This window comes from Haematobia irritans, chromosome 5 (genome assembly GCF_050003625.1).
Source record: "Haematobia irritans isolate KBUSLIRL chromosome 5, ASM5000362v1, whole genome shotgun sequence".
Taxonomy (NCBI): Eukaryota; Metazoa; Arthropoda; class Insecta; order Diptera; family Muscidae; genus Haematobia; species Haematobia irritans.
Window position 1 is genome coordinate 80,341,640 of NC_134401.1, and position 16,646 is coordinate 80,358,285.

General features: G+C 30.8%; 1 protein-coding gene across 3 annotated transcripts in view; it reads right to left on the reverse strand.

Moving 5' to 3' along the window:
• nahoda (DOMON-like domain-containing protein nahoda) overlaps positions 1-14,339 on the reverse strand; it is a 167,747-nt gene extending 153,408 nt beyond the window's left edge. For 2 of the 3 annotated variants that reach the window (XM_075309392.1, XM_075309394.1), the window contains exon 1: positions 13,558-14,339. The gene's annotated coding sequence lies outside the window, so the exon portion shown is untranslated. The remainder of the gene's footprint in view (positions 1-13,557) is intronic. The other variant, XM_075309393.1, reaches the window with a different exon arrangement.
• Positions 14,340-16,646: the final 2,307 nt, after the last annotated feature.

The window sequence follows — 16,646 nt, forward strand, 5'->3', positions numbered from 1 at the left end:
CCGATACATGCAGTGTGGATCCACCGCCTACTTTATTGTATACCAAAAAGCGCAACTAAACTCTTACTGCTGAAGTATTTTTTTCTGGGATGCATCCTAATTTTAATTTAATAGACCTAGATTTGAAGCTGGGATGCTCTCTAAAACAGTCTTTATTTTAAATCAAAACTAAACTACTTCAATGGAGGTCGACATCTCGTCAACTTTCGGGATACTCAAATCAAACCGCAATCATTTGGACTAATACTGTGCACTGAAAAAAACACTGTCGTGATACCAAAGATTTTTTGCCCTTATAATACGAATGCCGAATTTGGCCACCATAGAAGGTGCAATACATTGATATGATTTTTTTTTCCTTAACCAAAAGTCGATAACTTTTCAATGAAGTCATTTTGTTCTTATGGTCAAGAAATCCGATTTATAAAAGGGTATCTTTAACTTGAATAATTCAGAAAAAATTCTTCAAAACTAATGAAATTGTTTTTAAATTGATATGATTTTTTTTTCCTTAACCAAAAGTCGATAACTTTTCAATGAAGTCATTTTGTTCTTATGGTTAAGAAATCCGATTTATAAATGGGTATCTTTAACTTGAATAATTCAGAAAAAATTCTTCAAAACTAATGAAATTGTTTTTAAATTTGTTGACTTTTTGTATCGGCTTAAAAGCCTAAATTCATTCAAAAATAGGAAATGTCTTTCAACACTTTATTGTAAAGACATATTTTGCTTGAAACATAGCCTAATTGCTACTTGAAGTCTGAATATCGAAATTAATGTTAACACGTTTTTAAAGGACATAGCATGTGAAGACAATATCAAAATTATCAGTGTATGTTAAAGACAAAATATTTGGGACTGGGTAACCTTTTCTTCAGTGTAGCAACTCTGTTATTTCTAATTTTGGTTTCAGATTCCAAATGGAATAATCATCGAATTTGTATATAAAAGTAGTCACGTTCTCAAATCACCTGTCCTGTCGCCCTGTCTAGTTGCTCATTTCTATGTGGTTACATATGGAACTAAATATTTTTCAGATTTTTTTTTGTCATCGCATATTCTTGTCATAAATTACTTAAGATGATGCTTTGTTTAATTTTTGTTGTTGTTTTCCAAGCCAAATATAGTGGTATGACATCATTGATTCTTTCATCGCCATTTGGAAAAGAATGGAGAAGAGCTGCAGAGTAGATGAATGAGAATTGAATTCCATTATTTGTTTAGCCACATTGGAACTTGACGAATGATCAGAATCTTGACTCTTTATACTGGTGGAGCTGGTGTAACCAATCAGAGAACAAATACAACCACATCTGCTCGATCATTAATCAAGCAATTCGTATGTCAATGCGGTCTGTACAGATTGTGGTTTTTTATGTGTGGCTCAGTGATTCCACTTTCATAGTTTACGGGCATAAAAAACTTCAACTCGGGATGGATGGTGAGGAGTCGGTGTTAATTATTAGTTTGTTCAAAAATCACAAAATTCTTGTCGCCCATATTATTGTCATTTATTTGGCAAACATCGACTAGAATTTCATGGTTTTATTCTTGGAGAAAATAAAATGACTCACTGTTATTTACATTCCCACCTTATTACCTGAGTGGTATTTTTAAACCACATTGAAATAAATATTGTATTGGGCACAAAGATTTCTCCGACACAAGGATTTTTCCATTACCAAAATTCGCTAAACTTTTAGGCGAATGCGTCTTGTCCTTAGAGTTGGGAGACTTTAAAATGGGTATCTTAACATAAAAGAAACTTTAATTTGAACTTTAGTCGGTTCGTCCCAAAAAATGTTTAACAAATCTTCGATATTGTTGAAATAGTCCTAAAATTTGATATGTTTTGTAACCTGGCCATTATGCTAAAACGTACACTCAAAAAACTGCGAACCCACCAGAGAGGAAATTTTTGGTTAGTTTTAGAAAATTTGGCTTATTTTAGAAATATCTAACTAAACTTTATTACAAACGGCGATGTCGCGCCGATACCACAAAAACAAGTAAATATTTTTCAACAAATTGAAGAAAGCCAATTAAACATAAAAATGTTTTCCACTTGTTACAGAAGTTTTCGTAGAATAATGGAACAAAGTGGAGTTACAAATTGCCAAAATGTCTTTAACGCAATACGAAGTTCAACACAGAAAAATATCACCAAAATAGTTCCAATTAAAAAGTTGATTGAAGTTGAAAATTTTTTCAATTAATAAATTAATTGATACAATTAACTTTTTAATCAAGATAGAAACATTAAGTTAATGTAGTCAATGGTTGAACATTTTAAAGTTTTTAATTAAAAAATTATACAATTAACTAAGAAGACTAAGTCAGTTAAAAAAAGTGATGGACAGTTTTTTTTTTTTAATTTTGATTAAACATTTATTTCAAACAATCAAGTGTTAATCAAACTAAAAACACCAAGTCAATTCAGGAAGCAATTGTAAATAGTTACCTTTTATAATTAAAAAAATTATTGAAAGATGCTAAGCAAATCAATTAATTTTTTAATCAAGTTTTTTTATAAACAGTGCTTGATACTATCATTTTTGTAATTGAAGACACGAAAAATTAATTGGATCAATTAATTTCGTGATTAAATGTGAAAATTTTATTTTATGAACTACTTTGTGGGAATAACAATTTAGTAAATATTTATGCTTCACTTGTGTATAATTTTGCAGCTCATTTACAAAAATATTAAAGTCAAGGAAACAAAACATAATAATTCCACGAACTAAAATAGATATAAATTGGCTTCAGTGCCATTGAGGGTTCACTTTTTTTAGTGTATTCCAATTTTAAATTTTATTTTAAGGAAGCTTTTTATGTGAAGCCGATTCTGAATTAAGTACTTTATTTTCTAAAATCTAGTACACAAATCTCAAATTTAAAAGAGAATTTAATTTTAGAAAAAAAACTAAATTGTATTAAAAGCGCCAATAAAAAATAAGTAAATATTTTTCCACAAATTCAAGAAATTTTTGAAGACATCATTATTTTTTCACTTGTTAAAAAATCGAGAAAATTGGAGTGAAAATTTCAAAAATGTCTTTAGCGCCATACGAAGTTAGCCATTAATTTTTTGGTACAATTTACAAATTTGAGGAAATTCTAAACTGTTTTGTGGGAAATACGAATATAGTATATAATTTTCTTTTTTTCACTACATTAAACTAACATAGACAAGAAAATATTTTTTTTATTTATTTATTTATATTTGTAAACCAACACAACAAGAAGAACTCTTATATGTGAAAGTGTTGGACGCATTGGAGTAAAATACAATATTAGGATATTTAACTTAACTTAATATAGATATGAATATGGATACACAAATTTAATTAAATAATTTATTTAAGTGTAGTAAACTTTCTCATATTGGAGATATTTTAAGTAAAACATAATAATTTCCATAAACTCAATTAAAGTTTCACTCTTTTCTGAGTGTAAAGACAAACTTTTTTCAAAAATTAAATTTTACTTTAAAGAATGAGTTTCGAAGTTTTTTAAAATTACGAACATAACAAAGATTGAAGATTATTGTTTATTGACGACCTACATATCAACAAAACAAAAATCTGAGAATTGTAAACAATATACGACAACGAACATAAACACAAATTTTCGCAATGAATTTCGTTTGATTGTCTCATTTCGCCGTAGTTTGTTACGGAGAAATGAGGACTATATTATTGATTCAAAAGTGACTATTTTGTGGAATTTGTCTTTCGATCGAATTGAAACTTGCAACTAAGCTATTCCTATAAGATAGTCGTTTAACACAAAATATAAGTGAGATTGATCAAGGACTCAATGAGTTAGAGGTCGATCTTTGTATCTATTATTATTTGCCAACGAGAGACTACGAGCGATTTCGATTAATAATATTGTGAGAAATCTTAAATCCAAAAGCCTTGATAAAATAGTGTATATTTAGTAACAAATTTCGAACATGTTTCAATTATTAAAGAATGTTCAGGATACTTAATTTAATAACTTTATGGTTAGTGATTGCTTTTTGTCTATCAACAAATCGTTTTTTACAGCGAAATAGAACTTTATATGCTGATTTTAATATGAACAAAAAACACTGTTTGCTGTTGGCTGAAATATTTTCCTCCCCAAATTTAAATTTAAAAAATTACGATTGTTTGTTTAGATTTTTTAGAATATGCAAATAGTTCCCAAACGATCTTAGTCTTCGATTTTTTAAAGCAAATCCACAATATGTGGGCATAAACTTCATGATTCAAAACTCGCTATTACATTCACTATTGTAAACTTGTTTAAAACAATCAATCACTACGAACATAAAAAATAATTATTCACAAAATTTAAAAACAATATATGGGTTGAAATTTAAAAAAAAAAATAAGTTCAGCCATTTATAGAAATATAAACAAATATTTGATAATATCCCTTCAAACATTTGCAATAACATTTGACTCACAAATGATTCTTCCAACTGATTAAATCAATCATATAGGTATGATATAATTTTGGAGTCAAATATGAGTATTCTGTATAAAGAAAGTGTGCCCTCAAAATGATTTGTATCTATGATTGATTTTGCATTACCCAGAAATATTCGTTTATGAGTCCTTACGTGTAATGTTTTCTTTTTTAATTTTTTATATTATCTAATATTTTGTATAATTACATATAAAATAGGAAAAAAAAACTTGAAGAAATATGGTAATTATTGTTTTGTTTCATGTCCGTAAAATGCATCAAAAATTATAAAGGGTGATTTGTTAAGAGCTTGATAACTTTAAAAAAAAAAAAAAACGCATAAAATTTGCAAAATCTCATCGGTTCTTTATTTGAAACGTTAGATTGGTCCATGACATTTACTTTTTGAAGATAATTTCATTTAAATGTTGACCGCGGCTGCGTCTTAGGTGGTCCATTCGGAAAGTCCAATTTTGGGCAACTTTTTCGAGCATTTCGGCCGGAATAGCCCGAATTTCTTCGGAAATGTTGTCGTCCAAAGCTGGAATAGTTGCTGGCTTATTTCTGTAGACTTTAGACTTGACGTAGCCCCACAAAAAATAGTCTAAAGGCGTCAAATCGCATGATCTTGGTGGCCAACTTACCGGTCCATTTCTTGAGATGAATTGTTCTCCGAAGTTTTCCCTCAAAATGGCCATAGAATCGCGAGCTGTGTGGCATGTAGCGCCATCTTGTTGAAACCACATGTCAACCAAGTTCAGTTCTTCCATTTTTGGCAACAAAAAGTTTGTTAGCATCGAACGATAGCGATCGCCATTCACCGTAACGTTGCGTCCAACAGCATCTTTGAAAAAATACGGTCCAATGATTCCACCAGCGTACAAACCACACCAAACAGTGCATTTTTCGGGATGCATGGGCAGTTCTTGAACGGCTTCTGGTTGCTCTTCACTCCAAATGCGGCAATTTTGCTTATTTACGTAGCCATTCAACCAGAAATGAGCCTCATCGCTGAACAAAATTTGTCGATAAAAAAGCGGTTTTTCTGCCAACTTTTCTAGGGCCCATTCACTGAAAATTCGACGTTGTGGCTCGTTAGTAAGTCTATTCATGATGAAATGTCAAAGCATACTGAGCATCTTTCTCTTTGACACCATGTCTGAAATCCCACGTGATCTGTCAAATACTAATGCATGAAAATCCTAACCTCAAAAGAATCACCCTTTATAGTCTTATTGTGTTAGCATATTTTATTCAACCGAAAAAATATGTATTCTATTTCTCAGACATACAAATTGTCAAACCAAAGCAAACAACAAACGATGATTTATCAATCATAAGTATGACTTTTTAATAATTCTTTTAGGCTTCTCGCATATGGAAATCAGCATATTGAAACAAAAATGATTAAGAATTTACGTCTTAATGAGTTTCATCACACAATCTTGAGTGATTAAGAAAATATTCTACAAAATGAGTTATAAAAGTGAGAACGTCACATTTTTGAATAACTAAAGAGTAAAAAATTACTCATGATTATAATTAATCCATAATTGAACATCAGTCGGAGTCTTAAAATAGTCATTCCAATGATCAATCATCCTAAGACTCTCAGAATGTTTGGAGGGATTATATTACAAACAAATGCATAGACATTTAAAAATCAACGTTTTTGACTTATAAAACAAACAAGTCATAAAATTTTAAAAGAAAAATCGTTAGTATTAATTATGAAAAAATCAAATTTTACAACATTTTAAAAATTCTGTCTTAGAATTTCGGGTCAATTTTTTGCTTTTAATTTTGGTAATTAAATTGAATTTAAAAATCTGCCTTAGCATTTCATTAGATAAAACTCTTTTTTATCTAAATTAAAAAAAGGAGTCTGTGACTGATCTCCTTCAAATATTATGTGCGAACACATTGGTGCCTGTTTCGTCTTGAATACATCGCACAGTCCATCAAATAGCACCAAGATGGCCACTAAATTTGAAAATAAAACTTAATGAAAATAGTATAAAAACCAATATATGACCAAAACTCCTTCATCCTATTTTCCTGTTATAAATGAACATATTTAAGAATATTCCCGAGCGAATATAGAAGAATTTAGGGCAAGTCTAAATAGTAACATGAAAATAAAATTGAGAGATATAACATGTTACACTGAAAAAAAAAGCATGCCAGTTTCCAAAGATTTTGTCTTTACTTTAAAAAATTTGGTATTGATTCCGAGCCAAAGAAGCGGAGAATACAAGTAAGGAAACTTTGAAGACACAATTCTCTTTTAAACTTTGGTTTGGTGTACTTGCTTCTAGGAAGCAAATTTTAATATTTCGCTTTTTCAGCTTTTTTTCTTCATAAGCTATCAAAGTCCTTTAAAACGAGTAAACGACAACTTTATTTTCTAAATTAAGACTCCAGTAGAAATTATGCTATTTTGCAAGTAAAAAACGTCTTTAAAATAAAGTATTGAAAAACATGTCCTATATTTGAACAATTTTTTGCTTTGTAGTCAAGATGCAAAAAGACAACAAATTTAAAGACAATTTCATTAAATTTAAAGAATTTTTCTGAATTATTAAAGTCAAGATGGTCTTAGTCCAAACGTTTTTCTTTCATGTTATGATATCCATTTTTAAATTTTGGACAAGGAAAAAAACTTTATATTAGGGAAATGCGTCTTCTATGCTAAGAAAAATTTGCATTCGTATTTTAAAGACATGAAATCTTTGACCTCAAGACAATTTTTTTTTTTTCAGTGTAGACATACTTTGTAAAATTGCTCTTTTTGGGTAGAAAAATTCCCAAACAATAATTGTCAAAATTTTAATTCGCTGAAATTTATTTTTGACTAAAATCATAGCACTCATTATTCCAAACCATCCATGTAATTATATCCCATTTTCGACCAAAAGGTTAAAATTGAAATATATTTTTTTAAATAAAACTAGACTATTAAAACCAAAGCTTAGAATAAAAATCGAATCACATCATTTTTTGAGGTTTTCGAAGCATTATAACTGTTTAAACCATTAAACATTCCAATAAGGTTTATAAATCCATCTTTTTCACCATCCTTTTCATATTCATCGAGCTACAAATGCGAAGTAAATTATTGAGCAGTTTTCTAATGAAATTCAGTAAATTACACTTATTTAATAACAAGGGTTTCACTTTTCAATCAAAGATACAAATACGATTCATGACGACAAAAAAACAAACAACAACTCTTACCAAAATTCCTGGATTTTTTTCCAAAATCAAAAGCTAACAAAAATCGAATTGAAATTCCAAACACATGGGAGACGTAGGCACATTCTTTTACGATTACCTTGGTGTTGTTTGATTGAAATACAAAATACAGTCAAACGCGTTTATAACTCACACCGCTTAAAATGAACAGTTTACCAACCAGTACCAGTACCAACGATTTTTCTTAGATTTCCATAGAAATTACTACGCTTATAACGAACACGATTATAACGAATTTTTGGTTATATTCTTGTTCCTCAACACATTTTTAATAAAAAAAATAAAATAAAATGAAAATTTTTAATTTTAAGATACCAAACACTCAAAAAAGTGAACCCCCCTTTTTAGAGAATTTTTACTAAAATAGTTTTCTAATTGCAACATGTTACAAATACGTTAAAACTTTTTGTCACATTGAAGAAAATTTATTAAAAATAATAATTTTTTCTGTTGTTTAAGTAAATTTTATATTTTGGAAGAAAATCAATTTAAGGAGACTTTCTCCATTTCAGGAAAATATGAACTATTTTATAAAATAGAACTATTTAGTAAAATTGTGTACTATATTTGTATACAATTTTTTTTTTTCTAATTATTAGTTCACGTCATCAAAGTAAGCAAAAAATTATTCAAATAAGAAACATTTTCTCACATTGGGCAAAATTTAACTAAAATCAATTAATTTTCACGAACTAAAACAATGTTAAGAACAGAACAGAACTTCGTAAGCCAATTTAGTTCTATTGTAGTTCATGGAATTACCATGTCTTGAAAAAGTTTCCATGACTTTAATAATTTTTGAGTACGTTAGTTAAATGAACTAAAAAAGGGGGAAATTATACACAAATGAAGAATATGGATTTACTAAATTCGTATCGACCATGAACAACCCAGCAAAAAAAATTGGAAGTTCTTCCAAAGGTAATTTTAACTTTTTTGTTTGAAATAGGTTACAAACAGAGTAAGAATTCATAAAATGGTACAAATCATTTAAATTTTGTTGAAAAAAATTCTAAATCCAATTTAAAAAAATTGTGAATTTTTGAAAATATTTGAGGTCAAACGTTTCAGACAAGCGTTAGAATCCAGTAAAAATTATAAAAATTATTTATTTGACAAAATGCTACAGATATTTTTAATTTACATCCAAAAAAATTGAATTCGGATCACACCTAAAGAAGTGATGCAAATTCAGTGCAACGGCTTTTGAAATGGAGGACTTTCGTCCTATGACAAGTCCATGTTAAATTCATCGCTTCTGCGTCAATTTTGCACCACTTCCGGATCCAAAAAGAACATTTTCATTACATTTTTGGCGACGCTTTTTTTGCTGGGAAGTTTATAATTTCTTCACATTTGAAAATTTCACCTTTGTATGGAACCAAAGACATTTTTGCGATTTTGAACTCTATTTTTTTTTTTCTTTCAAACTAGGAAATTTTCCTGCGTCTTTAATACAGTTTAACTAAAATATCCTAAAACTACCTACCATTTTCTAAAATTAAGGAAAACTTTTCTTCCTGTTTTTTGAGTGTAAGTATATCATCATTATTCTTTGCTGCGGTTATAACAAATTACTGATATAAGGAACTAAAAATTCGACTGCACTATCAAAATTAAAAAAAAAAAAATACAAGTCTGCAACGGATCCAGTCATAGGAGTGTGTGCCAAAATGATCGTTTGTATGTATCTGTGTACTTTGCATACCAAAAAGGCAATTTATACATAAGTATGTATTAGTGTCTAACAAAGAGTTTAGTACACCAGAATTCCTGAATACCAGAAAGATAATTCCACAGCTTATAACCAAACCCTTATTTGCGTTTTGTGGAGAAAAACATTTTTTGTTCGTCTCCACAGATGTGCGTGGGAGGCTGTAATAATGAGCTGATTTATATGCATTTCTATAAGATTGTGTACATGAATAATTACTTCAATACAATTTATTAAATGGATGAAAACTTATAAAGGATGTATATACAAAACTTACACCCATACCTATTTACAAAAATATTCATACAAAATTGAATAGTGAGAGAAAGAATCTGAAATTGCAAAATACATATATCCAAATATTAACCATTTTGATGTATATGAATTTATGAGTCTTAAAGAATATAAAATTTCGATTTCGGGTGCATGGATATAAATATAAATAAATAAATTCTCAAGTTAAATAGGGAAACATCCTATAAAGAGTTTATATCGGATAAATATCTATGTGTCAAAAAATTAGTCCGATGAAAATCATATGCTTCAAATCTCTAGATCTAAAATAAACCAAATCTATTAAATCAGTATTCATAGCACTACATTTGAGGCATATGTGCATCTGGACTCAGGCGGTAGTTAGGTTAGGGTGTTGTTAAACTATGCACTTCTTTCTTATCAAAAGGTGTTGGTCGATTTTATATTTAGCTCCATAATAAATCGCGCTTAATTCCTGAACTACAGCTCCAACCTTGAATCAGATGTTATGCAAATATATATAAAAATAAAATGTACAAAAACATAGTAAGTAGCTAAGTAAATGTCAACAATCAATGTTTTTGTGTATGAAGACTTCGCCCCTACAGTGTTCTCGCTTTGCAAATGAATGTGCCGGTACTTCAAAATCGATGTATAACTGGCAGAGAGAATGGATGGATGACACAACATACGACAAGACATAACCGAAGAATAAGCCAACATTCTTAGTATGTCTGTCTCAAGAGATATAATAATAGATGTGGTGAAGTTGGTTCTGATCGTTGATATATGCTAACGTAATGGACGTATTTTTTTTTAAGCAGCAACATTAGCTCTTGAAAGCTGTTTGAAATTTCAAACACGCAAACGGATGCATTCACATCAAGGTGTTTGCTTCGCTTCATATGAAACGTACGAAACAAACATATTTTGGTCTACGAGTATATGCCCTGTATGTGAGCATTGACGGTTCTAAGTTTGAATGCAATTTGCTTCACAAATTTGTAATATAGTAAGTGTTGTCATGTTGTAGGATTTTTTCTCAAAACTATGTTTATTTGCATGGAAAGTTACTTACAAGAAATTAAAAAAAATAAGATTTTATTATGTATATGTTAGTTAATTATAATTTTATTTATTTGAATCTAAATTAATTTAATTAAAATAAGCTTAATGGTACACTGAAAAAACAGTGAACCCACCAGGAAGATAACTTTCGGTTAATTTTAGAAAATTTTGAATATTTGTAGAAAATTTTAACTAAACAGTATTACAAACGTTGGCATCACGCCGATGTCATAAAAATAAGTAAATATTTTTCGACAAATTCAAGAAAATTTATTAGACATAACTAAGTTTTTTCACTTGTTAAAGAAAATTTTGTAGTTTGAAGGAAAAACTTGGAGTTCAAAATTGCAAGAATATCTTTAGTGACATACGAAGTTCATGATGGACACCTTTTTGGTAAAATTTACAAATTTAAAGAAATTCTGAACTATTTTGTGGAATACACGAATTTAGTTAATCTTTATGCTTCATTTGAGTATATTTTTTTCCTCGGTTTTAGTTAATTTAACTAACGTAAACAAAAAATTATTAAAGTAAAGGCAACTTTCTCCAAACATAATAATTCCATGAACTAAGGTAAAGTTAAATTGGCTTTAGTGAAATAGAGAGTTCACTTTTTTTTGAGTGTATCTACCTTAATAAAATCTAAAAATTAAATCTGGATTTCCAATTTCGTGCCAATCGGAGATTCCCAATATTATGGTATCTATATGTTCTAAAACCAGGGCTATAGCAAAACCTGGACCGATACATTCCATCTTCGAAATTGTATTATTAAAAATAATACATATTTTTGTTGTTTAAGAAAATTTGAACTTTTGAAGGAACATTTTATTTAAATTTATATAAAAATTATAAATGATTTAAAAATTGTTAATATACCTTTATATACAATATACAAAGTTCAAAACAGACACAGTGAAACGTGAAAAAAGTTAATTAATTTTGACGAATATTTCAAAAATATTAAAGCAAAGTTGACCTTGATCAAACAAAATGTTCTTTCATTAAAAGATAACTATTTTTAAGTCGAATCACTTTATAAAACAGTTTATCGACTTTTGGACAAGGAAAAAACTTTATATCACTGAAATTTGTTTTATACACTGAAAAAAAAAAACACCGAACCCGTTTGGAAGAATAATATTGGCCAATTTTAGAAAATTTTGAAAACAGTTTATCGACTTTTGGACAAGGAAAAAACTTTATATCACTGAAATTTGTCTTATACACTGAAAAAAAACTGAACACGCTTGGAAAAATAATATTGGTCAATTTTAGAAAATTTAGATTATTTTTAGAAAATTTAAACTAAATAATAGTGTTGAACGAATATTCCTATCAGTTACATTCACTTTTGTTGACACTGGACATTGTAACAGTTATCGATCGATTATCAATAAATGATAATCGATAAATTAAATTGTTTGACAGATACAAAAGGAAGTCTGGCTATTCCTTTCCTTTGGATATCAGGCAATTGATAGGACGTATAAAAATGTAATCCTTTATTATTTAAATAAATAAAATTTGTTCAAACACAAGTGTAAGTTGATATGAAATAAAATAAAATTAATTGTGTTTTGATATAAATATTTTTTAGATTTTAGCATACATATATCTACGAATTAAAAAAAAAAATTAAATTCCAGCTTAAAATACGTGTTTTTATATTTCATCGCCTGCCGCTCCAACAAGTATTACATCACGCCGATATTACAAAAATAAGTAAATATTTTTGACAAATTCAAGAAAATTTATTAGACATAATTAATTTTTTCACTTGTTAAAGAAAATTTTGTAGTTTGGAGGAAAAACTTCGAGTGTAAAATTGCAAGAATGTCTTTAGTGACATTGACATACGTTGTTGGTACTTAACTGAAAGGTATTAAGATGACGAATAATCGTGTATAATTGGATCTGTGATAAGTTAAGTGGTTTAAAAAATATCAATGAGAAAAAGCCAAATTTTCAAAAAAAAATCTTATTTTACAATGGACCTTTTCCGCCAGAAAAGTATAAACCATTGAACAAATGTCGGGTTTCTCTTCATGGTCTTATAGATGATACTCTAAAAAAAATTGTTTGTAAACTAGTGTTATTCGAGTAAAGGAAATTTTATTTATTCATTCAATAATTTGTAAAACTGGTAGAACAAAATGATACATCTTATAAATGACAGTACTAGATTCATGTTTGATCAGAAACAATGTGTAGATGAACACATATTAATATAAATATAAAAACTTATTTAATCTAACAAAAAACAAAATTTATAATAATAGAAAATTTCGATAAATTAGTTTAGTTCATTTAACTAACGTACGTAAAAATTATTAGAGTAAAGAAAACTTTCTTTCCTGAGGGTTCATTTTGAAATATGTGATTTTATTACATCTGACATTATCAGCACTAATTTTGTAGGTTTAGTGTAAGATATTGAATAGTGGAATCTCTCCTTGGAAATATTGTATATTCGTGCAAACAAAAAACTATTCTCAAATATGGTCATTCAGATTGTGGGATTAATCAGAAGTTTTTTTTTTCTATCCATATGATTTATAAGCAAACCTGGCAACTATATTTGAAATTCTTACAGTGCGCAATGAATACGCTCCGCTGAAATGTATTTTGCCTGCTAGAGTGGGTGGATATTGTGGGGATGACAAGGCGGCGGATTGCATACACATATAAACCAAAAGACTTGATAGAATTACCCTGTACAGATACTAATACGCACATAAACACAACGTTAGAAGAAAAATGAATTCAAAATGAATGGCGCACGAAGAAGCACTTACATTACAATTCACTTTTTGTTGTGATTGTTGCAAAATATTCTCGATTTGATGTGTTGTCTTTTTGATTTCAGTTGTTGGACGGATGATTGAAATGCTGTGACGATCTTATTCAATATTCCAAAAGTATTTGAGAGTAGTATTTATTTTATTTGTGCAATCCCTTCAAAACAGATTTCAGTTACGTTCACAAATACTTGCGATATTTTATTTCGACATTTTTCACACACATCCATAAAATAGCCTTGTTTATTGTTTTTGCCTTTTTAATCAAGAATTACAAAGAATTTTTTGTTGCAAAATTAATCGAAATTGAAAATTTGTTTGGTAGAAAGGGGCTAAGGCACAATAAACACCAAAACATGCACTTCTTTACCACGAAGCCCGGAATCAATCTAGACTGAGACTGTTGTCGTATTTTTTGCTTCTCTTGTGTTTTTATTATTATTGTTATTTTTTTTGTTAATTTTATTATTAAGCTGGATAGTATCGTCAAAAGTTATCAAAATATCCACCTGAACACACAGACTTAGTAGATATGAGACGGAAATACGCACACACACATACACTTAACACAACTTTGGCTTACAACAAATCAACTGAATGAACGAATATCGAATTATTAGACGAAGTGACAGCCAAAAAAAAATCTCGTTTACACAAGTTTGTTAATTCTTGGTTTCTTCCTCCCTCTCTCCGTTCATTTACCACTTTTGTATTGACGTTTCGGATAGCGTCTATTGGTTGTTCGCTAAACGGAAAACACAACTTAACAGTCGAACGTCTCAAACCCGACTAAAAAGTTGGCTCTCACCTGTGTCTTAACAGTTGCTTACCACGATTTGTTTATACTCCCCATTAAGCTTTACTCTATTCAAGACGAACCATGTACACACACATGTATACTCGTACACATTTACTTGATTTTAAATGAAATTGTGTGCCAAACCTATAGCGGAGACTTGACCAAGTCACCAATGACTCGATCTGAGAGCTTTTAGATTTCAGACTATTTCATTAGTTCGGAGAGCTACAAACAGGTGTTAGTTGAATAGTTTGATATCGAACAATACCTGCTATTCTCTCTCTTATTCAATATTTTGGAGATATTTGTTTGAGTATTAGATGAAGTGAGTTCGCAAATGGCCAAAAAAACATCCTCTCACAATATTAGCTGTAATAAATAATTAGACCAGTTTGATAACTTTGTCCAGTATGAACATTTGCATCCAAGTAATATGGGTTCTAGACCCCACCTTCTGATTCCATTCATCTAAAGGGTGATACGGTCAAAATTTGGTCAAGGGAAAACGCGTGTAAATCGGTGAAATCGTTTATTTAAAAAATCAAATTAAATTTCTTTTTCAAGTTCAATTAGTATAAAATTCAGGAAAAATATTCAGTTAGGCTTTCGCTTTTCCAAATCCGAATTGCCGGGCCTCACGCTTGACACCTGCCATCAGATTTTGTACAGCCACCTTGTCCACCTTCTTCGCCGCAGAAAGCCAGTTTACCTTGAACTGCTGCTCGTCCTTAGCAGTTTTTTTGGTCTTCTTTAGGTTCCGCTTGACAATAGCCCAGTATTTCTCAATTGGGCGGAGCTCTGGCGTGTTGGGAGGGTTCTTGTCCTTGGGAACCACCTGCACGTTGTTGGCGGCGTACCACTCCATAGGCTTTTTACCGTAATGGCAAGATGACAAATCCGGCCAAAACAGTACGGAACAACCGTGTTTCTTTAGGAAAGGCAGCAGACGTTTATTCAAACACTCTTTCACGTAAATTTCTTGGTTGACAGTCCCGGAAGCTATGAAAATGCTGCTTTTCAAGCCACAGGTACAAATAGCTTGCCAAACCAGATATTTTTTTGCGAACTTTGACAGTTTTATGTGCTTGAAAATATCTGCTACATTTCCCCTTCCTTTTGCCGTATAAAACTACTGTCCCGGAAGCTGCTCGTAGTCGGCTTTGACGTAGGTTTCATCGTCCATTAACACGCAGTCAAACTTCGTCAGCATCGTCGTGTACCACCGTGGTCCAATGGTTAGCATGCCCGCCTTGCATACACAAGGTCGTGGGTTCGATTCCTGCTTCGACCGAACACCAAAAAGTTTTTCAGCGGTGGATTATCCCACCTCAGTAATGCTGGTGACATTTCTGAGGGTTTCAAAGCTTCTCTAAGTGGTTTCACTGCAATGTGGAACGCCGTTCGGACTCGGCTATAAAAAGGAGGTCCCTTGTCATTGAGCTTAACATGGAATCGGGCAGCACTCAGTGATAAGAGAGAAGTTCACCAATGTGGTATCACAATGGACTGAATAGTCTAAGTGAGCCTGATACATCGGGCTGCCACCTAACCTAACCTAACCTAACCAACGTCGTGTACAGCCTCCGGGATCGCGCTTTGGCTGTCGTATTTTGTTTATCATTGCGATTTGGAGTTACTACCTTCTTGTAAGTCGATAGTCCGACTCATTTTTTGGCTCGATGCACGGTTGTAGACGATACACCCAGCATATTTGCGGCATCTCGGAGAGAGAGGTTAGAGTTTCGCTTGAAACTACCGGCAACTCTATTTGTCGTCTCTGCGGCTTCCGGTTTTCGATTTCCCCCCGATCCAGACTTCCTGGCTGTCGACAAACGTTCCCCAAACACTTTAATTACATTTGTAACGGTTGATTTGGCAACTTTTAGCGATTTTGCCAGCTTTGCGTGCGAGTTGCTCGGATTTTCGCGATGCGCGAGCAAAATTTTGATACGCTGCTCTTCTTGCTTGGACGGCATTTTGACAACTGAAGAGTGAATTCCAAAATCAAAATAGGAGCAACATTCTACACACACACCTTCAAAATGGGGGTGTTCAGGTTTTTTAAATGCAAAATTGAAAGAAATACGTCAAGTTTATATTGACCAAATTTTGACCGTATCACCCTTTAGACCTTTATGCCCTACCGGCAATAAGCATAATCAACATAATAAAAAGCAAATTATCGATGAAGTTGGGTATCACAAAAACGAAATTCGGAAGAGTACAATATGCAAAAACCAACTGCGTCTCGAGTTATAAACAGTGGATGCACCAAAACTGTACACTG